Raw genomic sequence first — 21470 nt, 5'->3', positions numbered from 1 at the left:
TGTGGCCAGGCTGATCTAGTGTGGGGTGTCCCTGCCCATGGCAGGGGGGTTGGAACTAGATGATCCTTGTGGTTCCTTCCAACCCTGACTGATACTATGATACTATTTTAAAATGGAGATTTAGTGTCACAGTGAGCTGTGTAAGTGTGTTAGAGGAACAGTTCCAAACGAAATTACCATTCTGCTAAAACTAAATGTGTCTAAAACTAAATGCTTCTAAAACTAAATGTTTCTCATTCAATTCCTGTGTAAAGCTTGGGTTTAGGATCAGTACATCCAGCAAGAGCTATTTGATGGTGCAGGTTCCTCTGAAACAGGGAAAGTGGAGCTGTGCCACTAGATGGTAGCCTTGCTTATTTCATAGTCACCTCCTTCCTACTTTGCAGTGACAGTCTCAAGAGATGGGATCTTTGTGTACTTTATACCCCCACATAGACTAAGGCTTGAGTAAAAAGCTGGCATACAGAAGAAAGCAGAGGGAGGAACTATGAATTTCTCCTGAGAGCATTGAAGAGTACAATCAGACCTGAAGCAGAGCCTGCAGGGCTGTGCTGCACTGGTCAAGTGCAGAGGGCTACCTACAGACATTCATTTTTTGTTGTAAAGTTGGATGGGCTTTGACCAAAATAAATTTGCAGTCATAGTTCAAACACAGATACAGCAAGATGATTTTGGTATGAGCTGATAATACAGACAGGCTGCTGATTTGTGGGGTTTTCTCCCTGTTACATTTATAAACGCTGTTTGATGAGATTCACAGATCCATAGATCGCATTGGGTTGGAAGGGACTGTCAAAGGCCATCTTGGCCAACCCCCCTGCAGTCAGCAGGGACACCTCCAACTAGAGCAGGCTGCCCAGGGCCACATCAAGTCTGATCCTGAATATCTCCAGGGACAGAGTCTCACCACATCCCCTGGCAACCTGCTCCAGTATTTTACCACCCTCATTGTACAGACGTTTCTCTGATGCACAGAGGCTCTGCATCCACTCCTGCAGGCCACAACTGCAGGAGCTATCTCACTACAGCTGGAAAGTTAACATGTCAGATAGCTCTGGACTAGAGATCCATATTTGATGAGCCTGGCTGAGCCTCTGCAAGCAGTACATCCAACCTGGAAATGTTTCTGAGAAGTCTGAAGTATATTGAGCTGCTGTCCATTTAGGACAGATAGGAAAGTCCTTATTTAGTTTCCCCAACACTTCATTTTGATGACTGCTTTCTACACTGCCATGCAAAGTGCATTATATAGATTGTGTAACTAAATGTTAATCATCATTTTAACTGCACAGTGAAACCACAATGCAGTGCTTTTATACTTCTCATCAAAGGAAAGAGGATTTATTAGTACCTTGCCTGCCCATTTCTGTCAGGGAAATATATTAACAGGCTATTCACTAATAATCTTGGGTAACCTGAGCCTTGTCTTGCATCTTTCCAAGAGATGAAGTGCAAATTCCAGGGAGAGTTCTGCTCCAGGATGCTGTCAAAGCCTAAAAGCTTTCTCTCCTGCTGGAGGATGTGCTTTGTTGAGGAGGGAACCCTGGGATTTGATGAATCGCTTTCGAATGTCTCAGGCGGTCTTTGGTCAGTCCTTCTGGAAGGGATCACGATAACATGGTTCTATTACAGATCATCAAAACTATTTGGAGGCTTCTTTTGAAGATTCAGCATGGGACTACATCTAAAAATATTAATTAAATGGTGAGTTTCAGCTTACTGAAGTGTTGCTCTTTTTAAACAAATTAGAGGATTGTATCACGTCCAGTTTTAAGACAAATGCCAAATTGTGGGTACCACTACCAACAAGGACCATCCATTTAAGCATAAAGTGTTAAAGCCAGGTTCATAGATTCATAGAATGGTTTAGGTTGGAAGGGATCTTAAAGATCATCTAGTTCCAACCCTCCCTGCCATGGGCAGGGACATTTTCCATCAGACCAGATTGCTCAAGGCCTCATCCACTCTGGCTCGCCTTGAACACCTCCAGTGAAGGGGAATCCACAACCGCCCTGGGCAAGCTGTTCCAGTGTCTCACCAAGCAACCTGTCTCAGGAGGCTCTAGCAATAGTCCTGGTTTGACTCAGGTGCTTTGTTCTGAATACATAGACTAGAATACATAGAGTACATACAATAAACCGGGTTGGAAGAGACCTTCAAGATCATCGCGTCCAACCCATCAACCAATCCAACCCACCCAAACAACTAACCCATGGCACCAAGCACCCCATCAAGTCTCCTCCTGAACACCTCCAATGATGGTGACTCCACCACCTCCCTGGGCAGCCCATTCCAATGGGCAATCACTCTCTCTGTATAGAACTTCTTCAACAACTTCTACAACTTCTACAACTACCTGAAGGGAGGTTGTAGCCAGGTGGGGGTTGGTCTCTTCTCCCAAGCAACCAGCACCAGAACATGAGGACACAGTCTCAAGCTGCACCAGGGGAAGTTTAGGCTGGATGTTAGGAAGAAATTCTTCCCAGAAAAAGAGATTGGCCATTGGAATGTGCTGCCCAGGGAGGTGTTGGAGTCACCATCCCTGGAGGTGTTTAGGAAGAGACTGGATGGGGTGCTTGGTGCCATGGTTTAGTTGATTAGATGGTGTTGGATGATAGGTTGGACTCGATGATCTCAAAGGTCTTTTCCAACCTGGTTAATTCTATTCTGTTCTTTTGCATCTGCTGTTCTGGGGGCTTCCTAAGATTGTTAGAGGTGTGGGAGTGAAGAGTCTGTTCCATGCCTTCCACCAAGCTACCATCCTATATTGAATTTATTTTTGTTGTTTTAGCAATGAACACATTCATGACAGCCAGACAAAATCCCCCATAACTGGAAGGATCTTCTGAAGGATCTTACAATGAGTGTGTTCTTTTAAGCCTGTCCAGGATGTTGCTGTGATTCCCTACTCATCCATCTCAGGATCTGCCTAGGGATTTATTTACTCTCAGCCTTACCCCATAGTACTGCAAACAGGATAGAGCAGTCAAGTTTCCAGGAATGTTCCTGTCTGTGTTTCGGTTTCAGCACTTAAGGACACACTGTATCTTTCCATTCATGAGTTTCTTTCCATTCATGACCGTTACTTTTGAGACAACAGAGCTGCCTGGAATGCTATCCCGGTGTCAAGCACCCTCCAATACTTCATGATTAGAGGAGTTTTATTAATCACAGAATCCTTTTGGTTGGAAAAGACCTTTAAGATCAGCAAGTCCAACCATTATCTAACTCTGCCAAGCCTGGTGATAAGCCATGCCCCGCAGCATCACATCTCCATGTCTTTTGAGCACCTCCAGGGACAAGGATCCAACCACCTCCCTGGGGAGTCTGTTCCAGTGTTGGAGAACCCTTCCAGTCAGGGCATTATTACATTTGCAGGCTTGCAAGCCTGACTCTTCTATTTTCCCTTAAAGAGGACAAAAAAAGGAGAAGAAAGCTCTTTGTTGATGCTTTTCAGAGATACACCTGCACGCACACACAAACCCTACCGCTTGGTGGAAGAACATCCGCTCTGAAGGCTACCTGCTTGGTGCTGACTAGCAGCCCCCCAGCGCCGCAGCGCAGAGGGGCCAGCGGCCGCAGTCCGGGGGTCAGCCGGGGCGGGAGCGGGGCCTGGGGGCGCACCTCGCACCCCGGCCCGCCGGCGGGCACACAACATGGCGGCGCAAGCCCCCGCCTCGCCTGCCTTCTCCTCGCTCCGCCCGCCCGGCCCCCTGCGGGCCGCGGCTCTGGGCGGCGGCCGGGGCGGAGGGAGAGGAGGAGGGGCGGCGGCGGCGGCCGGCGGCCGGAATCGTTTCCTGGGTAAACGCAGCGGGCTGGGAAGCGTTTCCGGAAGGCTGGCCGCATCCCGCAGCGGCTCTACGGGCGCCTCTGGGGCGGGCAGGTGCGTCCCGCGGCGGGCCGGGAGAGAGGGAGGGGAAGGGCAGCGCAGCGCAGCGCAGCGTGTCCCGCGGCGGGGCCCCCGCCGTGCCGTCGCCCGCCGTGCCGTCGCGCTGTCCGGCCCGGTGCGAGCGGCCAGGAGGCCGGAGGAGGGTCCCGCTGCCCTTGCCCGGGGCGGCTCCGGCGCATCCCGGCTGCGGGCGTGCGGGGGGCCGGCCTGCGGCTGCGGGGTGCCGCCGCTCCCGCTGCCGTTCCCCGTCGTGCATGAGTGCTGCGGTGCCGCGGCCGCGGCTGCTGCAGGGAGCTGGCCGGAGCCGCGGAGCCAGCGTGGGCTTTCCTCCCGCAGGCGGCGGGTAGGAGCGGCGGCGGGGCTGGTTCTGCTATGCGTAAGGTAAAAAAAGCAGGGGAAGTGGCAAAAGGGCCTGGGGAAGTGTCTTCTATTGCCCTTTTATATATATATATATATATATATATATATATATATATTATTATTTCCAATTTGGTGATTATTAGAGTGGGATTTGTGTGCTCAGCACTGATTAAATCGTACCTGCGAATTGCATGCGGGGTTGCAAATGGGTGTGTGCAGAGATACAGAACAAAACGTGCACCCACTTGGAGTTCTCAGGGTTTGCTTGGGTCCCATGACAGCAGCAGAGCTCCTTCTTATTACTACTAGAGAAAGAACGAGTTCCGACAGATAAATCAAAATGGGAATTGAAATGGTTCTTGTTTGTACTTCATTGCTTTGCCTGCTGTTTTGTGATGCTCTGTAATTCTTAGCTGGGCTAGAGAGGATAAGCATCATTCTGTGCTTTAAACGCAAAATAACTAAAACCAAGGGAAAAGCCAACCCCAGCACGAATGATGGCCAGGGAGGCTTTGTGCATCGTGGACGCTGTTGGTGGCCGTGCAGGTTATCTGCAGTAAGTTGTGCAGGATAGCAGAGTCTGCAGCAAGTTTCAGTGCTTCAGCTAAGGTCTGCTGTGTTGCCCCGGCGGCAGAGGTACGGCTGCTGCAGGCTTGCTGTGTCCTTTGGCTCATCAGTGTGTTCTTCCACTTGGTTCTAGATGTGACATGTCATCATCCTGCCGTCTCTAGTGCTTTTTTAAAGCCCAAGTTCTTTGTCTTGTGTTTTAAACTCTTTTCTGCCTGCATAATTGCATTTGCTTAAAATAAGCGTGCAGATGTCCTAGCACTTACAGGGAGAGACATCCTCTTATGGTGACCTTGGGACAAAATCTTGCCTGATTAACTTCCTTGCCTGGAACAGCCATTCTTGAGTGTGGGTATTTTTGTCCTTCCTTTACTGTGATGAGTGTTCGATGGAATGCTTTTTGGCTTGTATTTTGGGGTTTATTTTGGCCACTTAAGGGAAATCGAGGTTTGGAGAGGACTTCTCGGGAGGAAGAATGGTTTTATTATGTGTTATGAAAAATACATGACTTGGTTGTAATGAGGAGGAAGATTCTTGGCTCTGAAGCAGCACGAGTGAATGTGCCCTGCCTGGCAAAAGAGGCATCTAAGCAGTAGATTACAACTGTGCAGGATTCCTTTCCTAGGGGAGGGGATGCATGACTTGGAAACCTGGATTCTTTCTTTTGTTTTTCAGTTCTGCTGTGAAGTAGGCAACCAGTGACAGAACTGGTTGTGTTTGGTGAGGCACTGGGTTGATTGCTCTGCTCTCAGTCGGGAGGGATGATGATTCCTTAGGAAATTCCTTAGGATCCAAGGGCTGTAGGGTTTGAGCTGAGGAGATTGATGACTTCAGGAGATAGTTAGGGAGGAATTTGAGTACTTAAGGCTGCTGACTGCAAGGATTCTTTAGCAGGCCTGAGAAAAACTAAGATGAATCCTGATGGCTGGTGGGTAATCCGCTGAAGACACCTCTGTCAGATGGCAGCTCTATGCACTGTGAAAGCTCTGACCTAGGTTGTGCAGTTGCACTTGAACAAATCACCCATGCTGAGAACAAGCTATAGCATATGTACATCACTTGCTAGTGGGAGACAAAGTCTTGCCTTTGTTCCCTGCCATGAGCAAAGGACTTCCACTGCTGGAATAGCAGAGCAGATGTGCTGGGTGCATTAGCTCATCACCACCAAGCAGCTGCTGTCCTGCCATGAAGAAAGTAAAAGTGATGATGGAATGTGCTAAGCCAGGACACTGGCAGGAGGAATGCTGGGGTGGGTTAAGAGCTCCTGGGGAGTGCCAGGCATGTGCCCTCTCACCTATGCTGTGGCAGGGACAGGTGCTGAGAGTGGCTGGGGAGCAGCAATGCCAGTTTTTTCTGGAGGAAAGCCTGGCTTGTCTAGCCTAGCAAATGAGGCTTGAGAGAGGATATGATTGCAATCTGCAAATACAGCAGGGATATAAACACTGGAAAGGGAGAAGAACTATTTAAGCTAAAGAACAATGCTGGCACAAGAACAAACGGATATAAACTGGCATGAATAAACTTCAGCTGGAATTTAGACAGATTCTTCCCCGAGTGGTGTGAGGTTCTAGAACAGCCTTCAGAGGGGAGAAGTGCTTCAGAAGGGAGAAGGGATCAGTGCTGGGCCCCATGCTCTTTAACATCTTTATTGATGATCTGGATGAGGGCATTGAGTCCATCATCAGTAAATTTGGTGACGACACGAAGCTGGGGGCAGGAGTTGATCTGCTGGAGGGTAGAGAGGCTCTGCAGAGGGACCTCGACAGGCTGGACAGATGGGCAGAGTCCAAGGGCAGGAGATTGAACACATCCAAGTGCCGGGTTCTGCACATTGGCCACAACAACCCCATGCAGTGCTACAGGCTGGGGTCAGAGTGGCTGGAGAGCAGCCAGGCAGAGAGGGACCTGGGGGTACTGGTCGATGGTAGGCTGAACATGAGCCTGCAGTGTGCCCAGGCAGCCAAGAGGGCCAATGGCATCCTGGCCTGCATGAGGAAAAGTGTGGCCAGCAGGAGCAGGGAGGTCATTCTGCCCCTGTACACTGCACTGGTTAGGCCACACCTCGAGTCCTGTGTCCAGTTCTGGGGCCCTCAGTTTAGGAAGGAGGTTGACTTGCTGGAACGAGTCCAGAGAAGGGCAATGAAGTTGGTGAGGGGCTTGGAACACAAGCCCTGTGAGGAAAGACTGAGGGAGCTGGGGTTGCTTAGCCTGGAGAAGAGGAGACTCAGAGGTGACCTTATCACTCTCTACAACTACCTGAAGGGAGATTGTAGCCAGGTGGATGATGGTCTCTTCTCCCAGGCAGCCAGTACCAGAACAAGAGGACACAGTCTCAGGCTGTGCCAGGGGAGGTTCAGGTTGGATGTTAGGAAGAAGTTCTATACAGAGAGAGTGATTGCCCATTGGAATGGGCTGCCCAGGGAGGTGGTGGAGTCGCCGTCATTGGAGGTGTTCAGGAGGAGACTTGATGGGGTGCTTGGTGCCATGGTTTAGTTATTTGGGTGGGTTGGATTGGTTGATGGGTTGGACGCGATGATCTTGAAGGTCTCTTCCAACCTGGTTTGGTTTATTCTAAACAAAGGTTTATTCTAAATAGAGTGGGGGCAAGCCCCCTAAACTGGCTCTGGAGGATGGATTGAGGAAGTTTGTTGTGTGCTTGGCTGTGGCAGTAGGAGGTGATTGTTGGTGACTCAGGAAGAGCCTTTCTGTAGGTCTGAGTTCACCGAGTATAGATTTTATCTGCTGGTGTTTCTTATTTTAAAAACCTGACATTCAAAATGGCACAAAAATAAACTGCTTGCTTTACAGTTTGTATCTCCACTTAGAAAGGATTGAAGTGTGCTTAGTGGCCACTTTCTGAAATGTTCTGCAAGTTAAGTTTTTTTTTGGAGGTTTTTTGTTCCCTCCAAAATGTTGAGTGTTGGCTTACAGCTGCGTGGAACTTCCTTTAGCTTTAAGTCGAAGCTGCAAAAGGAGATGATTGTGTGTTAGTGTGTGTGAGCTGTTTGAGCTTATTGTCCTTCAGGTTAACAAGTGACTGCAGAAAACCTCGGTGTTCTTTTTGCTTCTGTTGAAGTAGTTCGGGAATCCTCTCAGACAAAGGAGGTTATTGGACTGTATGGCAGACCCAGATGGTGTGAACTGAGACCAGTGCTGCAAGCTGTGCTGCGACTTGGGGACTGGAATAAACAAAGTTTAAAGCAAAACTACTCAGCCCTGGTGAGACCCCACCTGGAGTACTGCCTCCAGTTCTGGAGCCCCTATTACAAGAGGGATGTGGAGGTGCTGGAGCGTGTCCAGAGAAGGGCCACGAGGATGATCAGAGGGCTGGAGCACCTCTCCTATGAGGACAGACTGAAGGAGTTGGGGCTGTTCAGTCTGGAGAAGAGAAGGCTCCCAGGTGACCTAATTGTGGCCTTCCAGTATCTGAAGGGGGCCTACAGGAAGGCTGGGGAAGGACTTCTTAGGATGTCAGGTAGTGATAGGACTAGGGGGAATGGAATGAAGCTGGAGGTGGGGAGATTCAGGCTGGATGTGAGGAGGAGGTTCTTCACCATGAGAGTGGTGAGACCTTGGAATGGGTTGTCCAGGGAGGTGGTTGAGGCCCTGTCCTTGGAGGTGTTTAAGACCAGGCTGGCTGAGGCTCTGTCCAGCCTGATCTAGTGTGGGGTGTCCCTGCCCATGGCAGTGTGGTTGGAACTAGATGATCCTTGTGGTCCCTTCCAACCCTGAATGAAACTATGAAAAAAACAAGGGTTCATCTCTCTAGCCTGGTATACCATGCAGGACTCCAGCAAGCACCATGGTGGCTGGTTTCACCTGCAGGCAGCACCTCAAAGGTGCCTCTGAGGGCTTCTAAATTGTTTTCTCACTCTGTGACAGAAAGTGGTCTCTTGCCATCCACAGGGATGAGGAGGTCCTGCAGGCTGACATACCTTTAGGCTAATCAATCGCTGCTGAAATCAAACGTGAGGAAATTAATTGAGGAGAGGTGAAAATGGATACACTGACTGTGACTTGCATCGTTTTTGCAGGGAAAAGGTGTCTGTGGAACATCTGATGCATGAGGCTGCAGTTCCTCTCTGGCTCCTCTAAAGCCTCTTCCTGAGCTTATGGGTGGATTTTTGATGTACAGCTTTCCTATCTGCCACCCTACAAAAGAACAGGATCTTCTTGCCAGCCTCCTCCCACCCCTGCCTGAGCTGGCCGCAGCTCCATGGGCTGATGGGCTCCAGACTTGATAGGCAGGATCTCAGTACCTCTGTGCCTGTTTCTCTTTCCATGTCTCATTATGAATCTGGGCAGAAGACTAATTGCTGCTGTCCCCAGAGCTTTAAGGAGCAGAGGATGTTGTTGGGAGCTGCTGTGTGGTATCCTGCTTTAGTTTCCTGTTTTTTTAACCCTTCACCTCCAGCCTGCTCCCTTAGCAGTTCTGTCTTCTGCAATATGTCTTTTATTTTCTTTCTTTTTCTCCTTCTCTCTTTCTTTTTTCTTTCCTCAGAAGCAGATGCCCATGGCAAAATAAGAACAGGGTGACCTTATTCAAAACCTCCTCTGTAGATGCTTTCTGAGCCTCTGGCTGTTCTCAACTTGGGTTTGTCAGAGCTGGTTGCAGCCTTTCCCCGTTGCAAAATGCTTGTTGGCTTTCAGTTCCAAATGCTTCTCTGGTCTGTTTGCAGCCTCCAGGGAGCTCACTGCAGCCTGTATGGCCTTTGGCCAGTAGTACTGCATGTCTGTGGGTCTGTTTCTGGCTGATTCAAGAATTCTCTCCTTCAGCTTCTTCTCAGTTGGCTTCCATCATTTTGTGGCTCTTAGCTTTTGTGTGATCCTGTCTTATGCCTCTCATGATTTTGTAGGCTTCTGTCTTCCTCATCAAGTTGACTTTTGGCCTGCCAGAAGAGTTGCCTACTCAGATACTCTTCTTATGGAAGTTATTCCTGACTGTGACCTCCCTTTTCCAGGAGTCTGTCCTGGCTCTACATGTTCTTTTAGGGTGGGAAGATCAGGACTGTATATATAGTTCTCAACATGCAGGTGAGCTTTGGGGCTATACAGTGGCATAACTGTGTTTTGCTTTGTAATGTTTGATTTGGTTTTTTTTGGACTGCTAGTCAATTCAGTCCATGAATTGTAATGTCAAGATGTTCCTGAGGAGTATGCTCAGTCTGGAATCCCTCAGTTACCTACAGCCATGGTTTTATAGTTCCCATGTGCATCTTCTTACACGTATGGTATTTATTTGCACTAGCTTTCCTCCACAGCGTTACTGACTCAGACTCCCAGGATTGTCTGGAATTCCTCATGTCCTGGCCTTGCTACCACAATACCTTGTTTTATCATCAGCAAACTTCCTTTACTTGCTGCTCATTCCCTTTTGCTTGTCTCACATGAATGTGTCAAGCACCCACAGGCTGAGCATAGGTCTATGCCAGGCTTCATCAATGTTTGCTCTAATTAGAGACTGCTCTTATCCTTACCCTCTTTCTATTTTTCAACCACCTCTCTTTCTCTGCAGAGAATGTTTCCTCTTGCCCCTGTCTGTTTAGTTTCCTCAAGGAAGTCCTTGGTTTTGGTAAGGGACTTGGTTGAGGTCCTTTAGGACATTCAGACTGAATGGGTGTGCTTTGTCCACGTTTGGCACTTCTGAAGAACTCGTAAAGGTTTGTTAGGCAGGGTTTCTCTTTGTACAAACCCTACTACAAACCCTCTTCTCCAGCAGACTATTTATCCAGGTGACGAAATTCTCTCCTTTTATCATTAGCATCAGTTAATCATTAGCCCCACAGAGGTGTTAGGTGCTGAAGCTTGTGAATTCGCTGGATCCCTACTGAGATTGTCGAATGTTGTGCCGCTTCCCTTTCATCTTCTGCAGTGGATGTTTCAAGTAGGATGGTTGTAAAGCTCCAGCAGAAGAAACATTGATGAGTACTCAGCACTGGTTAGGCCACACCTTGAGGACTGTGTCCATTTCTGGGCCCCTCAGTTTAAGAAGGACATTGAGGCACTTGAATGTGTCCAGAGAAGGGCAACGAGGCTGGGGAGAGGCCTTGAGCACAGCCCTGTGAGGAGAGGCTGAGGGAGCTGGGGTTGTTTAGTCTGGAGAAGAGGAGGCTCAGGGGAGACCTTCTTGCTCTCTACAACTACCTGAAGGGAGGTTGTAGCCAGGTGGGGATTGGTCTCTTCTCCCAGGCAACCAGCACCAGAACAAGAGGACACAGTCTCAAGCTGTGCCAGGGGAAGTTTAGGCTTGAGGTGAGGAGAAAGTTCTTCACTGAGAGAGTCATTCACCATTGGAATGTGCTGCTGAGGGAGGTGGTGGAGTCACCATCCCTGGAGGTGTTCAAGAGGATGTGGCACTTGGTGCCATGGTTTAGTGATGAAGTCTGTGGTGACAGGTTGGACTTGATGATCTTTGAGGTCTCTTCCAACCTTGGTGATTCTGTGAGTGCCATGGGATTCTGGGAACTTGTCTGAGAGGTCCTGGTTGTGTTAATCCTGTTGCAGACCCAGCAGCAAGGTGACAGTATAGGAGTGCAGGAGTCTGCTCTGACCAAGAGAGCAGGCACTTGGCCTCTGTCACCTGCAGGATGATGAGCAGACCTTGCATGGTGTGTATTTCGTGATTTAAAAAGATCACACTCTGGTTAGCATAAGATCTACAGCAAACCTCTGAAGTTCTGTCTCCTGCTGTCAAATCCATTTTCCCTTTTTAACTAAAATGTGCTGAGCTTCCTTCTCTCCTGAGAGTGTGGGATTTGTTTGGGGCATTTGTTTGGGTGTTCAGATAGTGATTTTTATTTTTTTGTTTGTTTTAATTATTTTTCTTTTGTTTTACTGCTGAGCAAACTTTGCATCTGTGTATAACACTGATTAGTGCCTCTTAAAGCCATCTGCATAACAATTAGGATGATTAACTAGATGCAGATTTCTGCCTTTATCAGTAGTCTGCACTGCATCTGATACCCAGCGCTGCTCTCAGATGAATGAAGTCAGATGTGGTTTACTCTGCATCTGGGTCGAGGCAATCCCAGGCACAAATCCAGGCTGGGCAGTGACTGGCTGGAAAGCAGCCCTGAGGAGAGAGACTTGGGGGTGCTGATGGACAAAAAGCTCAACAGGAGCTCTCAGTGTGCACTTGCAGCCCGCAAAGCCAATCAGATCCTGGGCTGCATCAGGAGAAGTGTGGCCAGCAGGTCGAGGGAGGTGATCCTCCCCCTCTACTCAGCTCTGGTGAGACCCCACCTGGAGTACTGCCTCCAGTTCTGGAGCCCCTATTACAAGAGGGATGTGGAGGTGCTGGAAGGTGTCCAGAGAAGGGCCACGAGGATGAGCAGAGGGCTGGAGCACCTCTCCTATGAGGACAGACTGAAGGAGTTGGGACTGTTCAGTCTGCAGAAGAGAAGGCTCTCTTCTGGTATCCAGTATCTGAAGGGGGCCTACAGGAAGGCTGGGGAGGGACTGCTCAGGATGTCAGGTAGTGATAGGACTAGGGGGAATGGAATGAAGCTGGAGGTGGGGAGATTCAGGCTGGATGTGAGGAGGAAGTGCTTCCCTATGAGAGTGGTGAAGCCCTGGAATGGGTTGTCCAGGGAGGTGGTTGAGGCCCCGTCCCTGGAGGTGTTTAAGCCCAGGCTGGATGAGGCTCTGGCCAGCCTGATCTAGTGTTGGGTGTCCCTGCCCATGGCAGGGGTGTTGGAACTAGATGATCCTTGTGGTCCCTTCCAACCCTGACTGATTCTATGGTTCTGTGCTCTGGGATATTCATGAATGCAAACGACTAACTTGAGTAGCAGCGCCATAAGAGTAGTAATATCTGACAGAGGAAGGGTTGCTACTAACTGAAATACATCCACTTTTTATCTCTGATCTCAGCAGCAGATAGCCAATGTCTGTCATTCTGGTTTGTTTCCCTTCATGAGTAGCCCTCCTGCTGTAAAGTACTTCAAGCAAACTCCTGGAAGACTTACATTTGACAGTTTACTCTTTTGGACTTCACAAGGTACAAACCTCTGCTGAAATCTCAATGGTGTTCTCCTGTAGCTATGCCAAAATAGTTATAACCTACTGACTTAGTCATCCAGTTCTTACTGTTTGGCTGACCTTTTGGGGGTTTTTTTTTTGTGGGAGTCTAAGAGAAATCTTTCTTTCTTTCCTTTGTCTTCCTTGCTGGATTGTATTGCACCCCAGGTAATACAGACAGACAAGCATCAGCCCTGCCTCCCCTTGGGAAAACCCTCCTGGAAGCACCAGGAGATGCTTTTAAGCCGTTTTGTGTGGTGTGTTTAGCTCTTTTGTGGAGGGTTGGGTGGTGTTTTTTGGTGTGTGTTTTTTTTTGCCTTTAGTGCAAGTGCAGCTTCATTTTTCAAAGGCACCAAAATGAGCATTTTTTTAACCCTCTGCAGACTTCAAGTGTAGAATATGGTGTTAAAAAAATGCCTCTTGGGTTTGATGTCAGTGCTGAGATGTGTTTCATGCAAGGCTCTGTTAGTCATGGCGGATACATTTTATTTTCTTTAATTATGTCTGTCCACTGCTTATGAAGGGAGGCTTCATGCTGTAATTGTTGTGTGTAAAGGGACAGATCCCAAAGGGAAGGAAGCTGGCAGGCACTGAATGCTCCCTACCTTTATGAATGACTTGTTTGAAGAGAAGAAACTACCCCAAACTTTACCTGTTTTATTGTTGTCTGTTGTAGAAGCCTGTCATTCCTTTGCAGCATTCTCAAGGTAGAAAGCTCTCCAAGCATTTATTAGATGGCAGTAACTGGGTGTGACTAATATTGACACCAATTAGTGAAGCCTTTATCAGAAACCTTGTAAGTATAATTTCTTTGATGGGTTGGAGGGAAATATTGCAGGGTGCTTACTGGCCACCTGCCTAATTTGGCAGGTGAGGAGTTTGACATTAAGCCATCCCATGTATTTAATATAGGATTTTATAGTGAGGAACTGGAAGCAGTAGTTGGGGTAAATATGGCAACTGTTTCATTACTCCCATGTTTACATTTGCCTTCTTAATTCTGTTTGCAAAGGGGATTATTGTTAGGAAGGCATGGTACTTAGTGGGAGTGTTGATCTGGGAGCCGTGGAGGAAGCTGTGCAGAAAACCAGCGTGGAAGATTAAGGGGAGATGCAAGGAAGGGGATCATAGAATCATAGAGTGGTTTGGGTTGGAAGGGACCTCCAAAGGTCATCCAGTCCAATGCCTCTGGAGTGAGCAGGGACATCTTCCACTAGATCAGGTTGTTCAGAACCTTGTCAAACCTGACCTTGAATGTCTCCAGGGATGAGACCTCAACTACCTCCCTGGGCAACCTGTTTCAGTGTTCCATAGTTTCATTCAGGGTTGGAAGGGACCACAAGGATCATCTAGTTCCAACCCCCCTGCCATGGGCAGGGACACCCCACACTAGATCAGCCTGGCCAGAGCCTCATCCAGCCTGCTCTTAAACACCCCCAGTTACGGGGCCTCGACCACCTCCCTGGACAACCCATTCCAGGGCTTCACCACTCTCATGGTGAAGAACCTTCTCCTCACATCTAGCCTGAATCTCCCCACCTCCAGCTTCATTCCATTCCCCCTAGTCCTATCACTACCTGAGATCCTGAGAAGTCCTTCCCCAGCCTTCCTGTAGGCCCCCTCCAGGGGGCCTCCACCACCCTCACAGTTCCTGGCATCCAATCTAAATATACTCTTCTCTAATTTCAAACCAGTGCCCCTTGTCCTGTCACTGTAGGCCTTTGTAAACAGTCCCTCTCCATCCTTCTTGTAGGCCCCCTTCAGGTACTGGAAGGCCACTATTAGATCTCCCTGGAGCTGAAAACCCCCAGCTCCCTTAGCCTGTCCTCATAGCAAAGCTGCTCCAAACCCTGATCAACCCTCCTCTGGACCTGCTCCATCAGGTCCATGTCTCTTCTGTGTTGAGGCCTCCAGAGCTGGATGCAGTACTCCAGGTGAGGTCTCACCAGAGCAGAGCAAAGTGGCAGAATCACCTCTCTGAATCTGCTGGCAGTGCTGCTTTTGGTGCAGCCCAGGATGTGACTGGCCTTCTCGGCTGCAAGTGCACACTGCTGGCACATGGCCAGCTTCTCATCCACCAGAATTCCCAAGTCCTTTGGAGAAGGGTTCCTCTCGTGGAGAATTCAGTGCTGACTGGATTAATTTGGGATTTAAATGCAGCCCAACAGAAAGACAGTTTAATTTGGTTGTTTAAATGAGTTGAAGATGCATATATGTAGTGCACAATCTAGGAATTTATGGAAGGATTAATCTGGAAGAAATACAGCAGGGAAACTGGGGGTTTGTGATACTTGGGGTGTGAAGGAAACCTCCAGCACTACATGATGATGACCTTGTCTTGTTGGGCATCCTGGTATCATAGTATCAGTCAGGGTTGGAAGGGACCACAAGGATCATCTAGTTCCAAGCCCCCTGCCATGGGCAGGGACACCCCACACTAGATCAGGCTGGACAGAGCCTCATCCAGCCTGGGCTTAAACACCCCCAGGGACGGGGCCTCGACCACCTCCCTGGACAACCCATTCCAGGGCTTCACCACTCTCATGGTGAAGAACCTCCTCCTCACCTCCAGCCTGAATCTCCCCACCTCCAGCTTCATTCCGTTCCCCCTAGTCCTATCACTACCTGATATCCTGAGAAGTCCTTCCCCAGCCTTCCTGTAGGCCCCCTTCAGATACTGGAAGGCCACAATTAGGTCTCCTCAGTGCCTTCTCTTCTCCAGACTGAACAGCCCCAACTCCTTCAGTCTGTCCTCATAGGAGAGGTGCTCCAGCCCTCTCATCATCCTCGTGGCCCTTCTCTGGACACGCTCCAGCACCTCCACATCCCTCTTGTACTAGGGGCTCCAGAACTGGAGGCAGTACTCCAGGTGGGGTCTCATCAGGGCTGAGTAGAGGGGGAGGATCACCTCCCTTGACCTGCTGGCCACACTTCTCCTGATGCAGCCCAGGATCTGATTGGCTTTGCAGGCTGCAAGAGCACATTGAGAGCTCCTGTTGAGCTTTTTGTCCACCAGCACCCCCAAGTCTCTCTCCTCAGGGCTGCTTTCCAGCCAGTCCCTGCCCCGCCTGGATTTGTGCCTGGGATTGCCTCGACCCAGATGCAGGACCCTGCACTTGCTCTTATTGAACTTCCTGAGGTTGGCTTGTGCCCACCTCTCCAGCCTGTCAAGGTCCCTCTGGATGGCCTCCCTTCCCTCCAGCGTGTCTGCTGCACCACACAGCTTGGTGTCATCAGCAAACTTGCTGAGGATGCACTCAATGCCACTGTCCATGGCACCCACAAAGATGTTGAACAAGACAGGTGCCAGGACTGATCCCTGAGGGACTCTGCTTGTCCCTGGCCTCCACTGGGACATGGAGCCATTGACAGCCACTCTTTGGGTGCGGCCATCAAGCCAGTTCCTTATCCATCTAGTGGTCCACCCATCAAACCCATGTGTCACCAGTTTGGAGACCAGGATGTGGTGCGGGACAGTGTCGAAGGCTTTGCCCAGGTACATGAGCAGGAAAGGCAGAGTCCATGTGGTAGTTTCCCTGGTGCCCACCTGTGTGTAGAACTGTGCTCTTTGGGGAGCATGTGGTCTCCCCAAAGGCCAGACACCCAGCTGAAGTGGCACATCGGTGGTGTCCCAGCAGTTTTGCCATGGGAAAACTTCTGCCTGCTTGTGAAATCGCTGGTGCTGGATGCATGCTGTCAGAATGCCTGGAGTGATGCTGGTCAGCAGAAAGAGGCACAAGGCTAAAACTATTAGGACAGAGTTAAATCTGAGGCACTCCCTTTAGCAGAGTGATGTAAATGATTTCAAAAGGAATGAAAGCAATTTATGCAGAAGTTTCCTGCTGTGTTTTTCATGGAACCATTAAGGTTGGAGAAGACCTCTAAGACCAATGAAGTCCAACTGTCAACCCAACACCACCATGGCCAATAAACCATGTCCCAAAGTGCCACATGTTTGGTTTTTTTTGGACACTTCCAGGGATGGTGACTCCACTACTTCCTTGGACAGCCTGTTCCAGTGCCTGACTGCCCTTTCAGTAAAGAAATGTTCCCTAATATCCAATCAAAACTGCCCATGGAGTTTTTTCTTCCCCCTTGAAAGCTTCAGTGACCATTATTTTTTTTCTGTAGTTGTGTAAACTGTTTTCCTCAGACACAGGAAAATGTAGGAAATGGACAGCAGGAACAACCTGTGTTGCCACACTTTTGTAATGTCTTAAAACATCTGGGGAGAAGCCCTGCCACTAGGACAGGAGGAGTCCTGTGCTACACTGATGGAGTGGGTTCCTAAATCCTCCAGGGCAGGAGTAGAGGAATTTAGAGCTGATGTGGCTTGGAAAAGGAAATCCAGTGCTCGTAGAGAGGAGGGCCATGAAAATGATCAGGGGGTTGGAGCACCTCTGCTATGAGGACAGGCTGAGGGAGCTGGGGGTGTTCAGCCCAGAGAAGAGGAGGCTCTGGGGAGACCTAATAGCAGCCTTCCAGTACCTGAAGGGGGCCCGCAGGAAGGATGGGGAGAGGCTCATTAGGCTGGATGTTAGGAAGAAGTTTTTCACAGCAAGAATGGTTGGCCACTGGAATGTGCTGCCCAGGGAGGTGGTGGAGTCACCATCCCTGGAGGTGTTTAGGAAGAGACTGGATGGGGTGCTTGGTGCCATGGTTTAGTTGATTGGATGGTGTTGGGTGATAGGTTGGACTTGATGATCTCGAAGGTCTTTTCCAACCTGATCTATTCAATTCTATTCTATTCTGTTCTGTTCTATTCTGTTCTGTTCTATTCTATTCTTTACAGAGGCCTGCAGTGACAGGACGAGGGGCAGTAACTTCAAACGAGAGAAGGGCAGATTCAGATTGGATATCAGGAAGAGGCTCTTTACTATGAGGGTGGTGAAACACTGGAACAAGTTGCCCAGGGAGGTGGTTGAGGCTCCTTCCCTGGAGATGATCAAGGTCAGGCTTGATGAGGCTCTGGGCAGCCTGATCTAGTTGGGGTTGTCCCTGCTGACAGCAGGGAGGTGGTACTTGATGGCCCTTCTGGCCTGGACCATTCTATGGTTCTGCAACACTAGCCCTCATCCTGCCTGCATCTCCTTCCTTTTCTTGCTGCATTTCTTCCCTCTCCTCTGCCATCCTGCAGAGATCTGTGTACACTGCTGCTTGCCATATTGCTTCAGACCTGCTGTGAAGGAGAGTGCCATGGTCTGGGAGAGGAGCATTGAGCCCAGGTGTGGAGGAGGCAGGGCACAACGCATCACCAATCTGCTCCTTGCCATTGCAAGGGCTGGAGCAGCAGGGGTCTGGGTAACTGTAGGCTTTGAAGCCTATGAAAAATGTTGACAGATTAAACCCCCATCTCAATAATGTGTAATTTCACAAGAGAGCAGTGTGTGTAGGGTGTGTGCTTGATGGGAAATGCCAATACCCCACCCAGATTCTCTGTTAATCCAGGCTGACAAAGCAGCATTGTGCTCTCCATTACTTACTGTTAAATTCTTATTATGGGGTGAGATCTGTAGAAGAAAGAGAAAGATTAAAAACTAATAATAATAATAATAATAAATAATTGCCTTTTTCCTTTAAGGAATTAAGTTTTGCTCTGATGTTATCTTTTCCCAACTGTATAGATGCAAAAGCAATCTTAAAAACACAACAGAAATGGAATATTTACTGATAGGAAAAGAGAAAAGGAAAGGGTATAAAGATAATTTCATTTGACTCTGAGAGAGAGTGGGAATTGGCTGCTTGGGAAATAAAGGATATTTTTAGTGTCCTGTGGGAGCCTGCTTGTCTCCTTGTTTTTTTTCCCCCCTTCTTGCCTTTTCTTTCTTTCTGTTCTTTTCCTACCACACATCAGGAAAACAGCAAAAATACAGGCTGGGCAAGGAGTGACTTGAGAGCAGTCTTCAGAAGGACTTGGGGCTCTCAGTTGATGATAAACTCCACATGAGCTGGCAGAAGGCTACTCTGTGCTGGGCTGCATCAAAAAAAGTATGAGCAGCAGGACCAGGGAGATGATTCTGCCCCTCTGCTCTGGTGAGACCCCACCTGGAGCACTGTATCCAGTTCTGGTGCCCACAACATAAGAGGGACGTGGGGCGGCAGGTCCAGTGGAGTGCTGTGAGGATGATCCAACAGCTGGAGAACCTTCCCTATGGGGACAGGTTGAGAGTTGGGACTGTTGTTCAGCCTGGAGAAAAGAAGGTCCCAGGGAGAACTTATAGAGGCCTCCCAGTACCTGAAAGGAGCCTGCAAGGAAGCTGGGAGGGGACTTTTTACAAAAGCTTGTAGTGATGGGAGAAGAGGAGACTCAGGGGGGACCTTATCACTCTCTACAACTACCTGAAGGGAGGTTGTAGCCAGGCGGATGTTGGTCTCTTCTCCCAGGCACCCAGTACCAGAACAAGAGGACACAGTCTCAGGCTGCACCAGGGGAGGTTCAGGTTGGATGTTAGGAAGAAGTTCTATACAGAGAGAGTGATTGCCCATTGGAATGGGCTGCCCGGGGAGGTGGTGGAGTCGCCGTCATTGAAGGTGTTCAGAAGGAGACTTGATGGGGTGCTTGGTGCCATGGGTTAGCTGTTTGGGTGGGTTGGATTGGTTGATGGGTTGGACACGATGATCTTGAAGGTCTCTTCCAACCTGGTTTGGTTTATTCTAATAAAGGTTCTGATAAAGGGGTATGGATTGAAGCTTGAGGGCACATTGAGACTGGAGATTAGGAAGAAATTCATTACAGTGAGGGGATAAGATACTGGTACAGGCTGCCCAAGAAGGTTGTGGATGCCCCCTCCCTGGAAGTGTTCAAGGCCAGGTTGGATGAAGCTTGAGGAAGCTGGTTTAGTGGGAAGTGTCCCTGCCCATGGCAGGAAGGGTTGGAACTAGATGATCGTCAAGGGTCCCTTCCAGTCTAAGCCATTCTGTGTATCTATGAACATGAGAACCATCAGTAAAGGCAGTGGTTTAACTAACACATCTCTACATGAAAAGCTGCACATATTCAGGCAAATCAGGTACTTCAGTTTTAGGTTTGTTAGCTTAAAGTTATAAAATCTGAGAAAAATACTGATGATACCTTTGTATTTGAAAAGAGAAGCGTTAAAAAGACAAAAAAATCCTAGTTATTTCATGTTTGCCTCCCAAAAAGGTTTCAGATTGGACTTGTTAGGTAAGTTTGTGGAGTGATGACTACTCAAGGATATTGAAATCACTTGGTGACAAAGCTGGTTCTCCCCTCAGCCGCCTCCCCGGCTCTCCCCTCAGCCGTCTCCCCGTCCTCTCCCCAGCCGCCTCCCCGTCCTCCCCCCCAGCCGCCTCCCCGTCCTCCCCCCAGCCGCCTCCCCGTCCTCCCCTCAGCCCCCTCCCCGTCCTCCCCTCAGCCCCCTCCCCAGCTCTCCCCCCAGCCACCTCCCCAGCTCTCCCCCCAGCCGCCTCCCCGTCCTCCCCTCAGCCGCCTCCCCAGCTCTCCCCCCAGCCGCCTCCCCATCCTCCCCCCAGCCGCCTCCCCGTCCTCCCCTCAGCCGCCTCCCCAGCTCTCCCCCCAGCCGCCTCCCCATCCTCCCCCCAGCCGCCTCCCCATCCTCCCCCCAGCCGCCTCCCCAGCTCTCCCCCCAGCCGCCTCCCCAGCTCTCCCCCCAGCCGCCTCCCCAGCTCTCCCCCCAGCCGCCTCCCCAGCTCTCCCCCCAGCCGCCTCCCCGTCCTCCCCTCAGCCCCCTCCCCAGCTCTCCCCCCAGCCGCCTCCCCAGCTCTCCCCCCAGCCGCCTCCCCAGCTCTCCCCCCAGCCGCCTCCCCATCCTCCCCCCAGCCGCCTCCCCAGCTCTCCCCCCAGCCGCCTCCCCGTCCTCCCCCCAGCCGCCTCCCCGTCCTCCCCCTCAGCCCCCTCCCCGTCCTCCCCCCAGCTGCCTCCCCAGCTCTCCCCCCAGCCGCCTCCCCGTCCTCCCCCCAGCCCCCTCCCCGTCCTCCCCCCAGCCGCCTCCCCGCTCTCCCCCAGCCGCCTCCCCGTCCTCCCCCCCAGCCGCCTCCCCAGCTCTCCCCCCAGCCGCCTCCCCAGCTCTCCCCCCAGCCGCCTCCCCGTCCTCCCCTCAGCCCCCTCCCTGTCCTCCCCCCAGCCTCCTCATCTCCAGGCTAAAAAACACCAGTTCCCTTGGCTGCTCCTCACAAGATCTGTTCTCCAGACCCTCCAGAAGTATGAAAGCATTTCCCTGGTGGCAGTGGCTCTGGTGACAGTGGGATCCCCAGAGATGCAACAGCCAAGAGCAGCCTTGGTCCCTGCCTTGCAGTAACCCAGAGGCTTTTTATGAGCAGAGCTACCTTCCCAGTCTCCGAAAGGCACAGGAGTCGGTGACTGGCTGCCTGCCATCCTGCAGTGCAGCGTTTTGGGCTGCTGCTGCTAAACCAGCAGGTAGGAGTGCTGGCTGAGCGGAAAACATTTTGTGGGATTTATCCAAAACAAATAGCTAATTTTACATGGGTGAGGCTGGAATTCTTCAGCTGCACCTTTTTCCATGGCAGAAGGAGAAACTCTCCGTCCTCACAACGCTTACCAGGCTCTTGTGCATGTGCAAGGTAAAAAAGATTATTTTGCTAAGTTTAAAGCTTGGGTTCTCCTTCCTTGAGTTTTCATGGATAGATCTACACC

At 50.2% G+C, this 21470-nt stretch overlaps 1 protein-coding gene across 1 annotated transcript in view; it reads left to right on the top strand.

Annotated features, from left to right (window-relative positions):
- The first annotated feature begins 3818 nt into the window (after positions 1 to 3818).
- Positions 3819 to 21470, top strand: part of LOC137440954 (amyloid beta precursor protein binding family B member 2-like) — a 227163-nt gene continuing 209511 nt past the window's right edge. Inside the window, exon 1 of the mRNA XM_068137760.1 lies at positions 3819 to 3883. The gene's annotated coding sequence lies outside the window, so the exon portion shown is untranslated. The remainder of the gene's footprint in view (positions 3884 to 21470) is intronic.

Source organism: Melanerpes formicivorus, unplaced genomic scaffold (assembly GCF_026170545.1).
Source record: "Melanerpes formicivorus ecotype bairdi unplaced genomic scaffold, bMelFor1.0.p_v2 SCAF_4, whole genome shotgun sequence".
Taxonomy (NCBI): Eukaryota; Metazoa; Chordata; class Aves; order Piciformes; family Picidae; genus Melanerpes; species Melanerpes formicivorus.
This window is presented reverse-complemented; position numbering and strand designations above follow the sequence as displayed.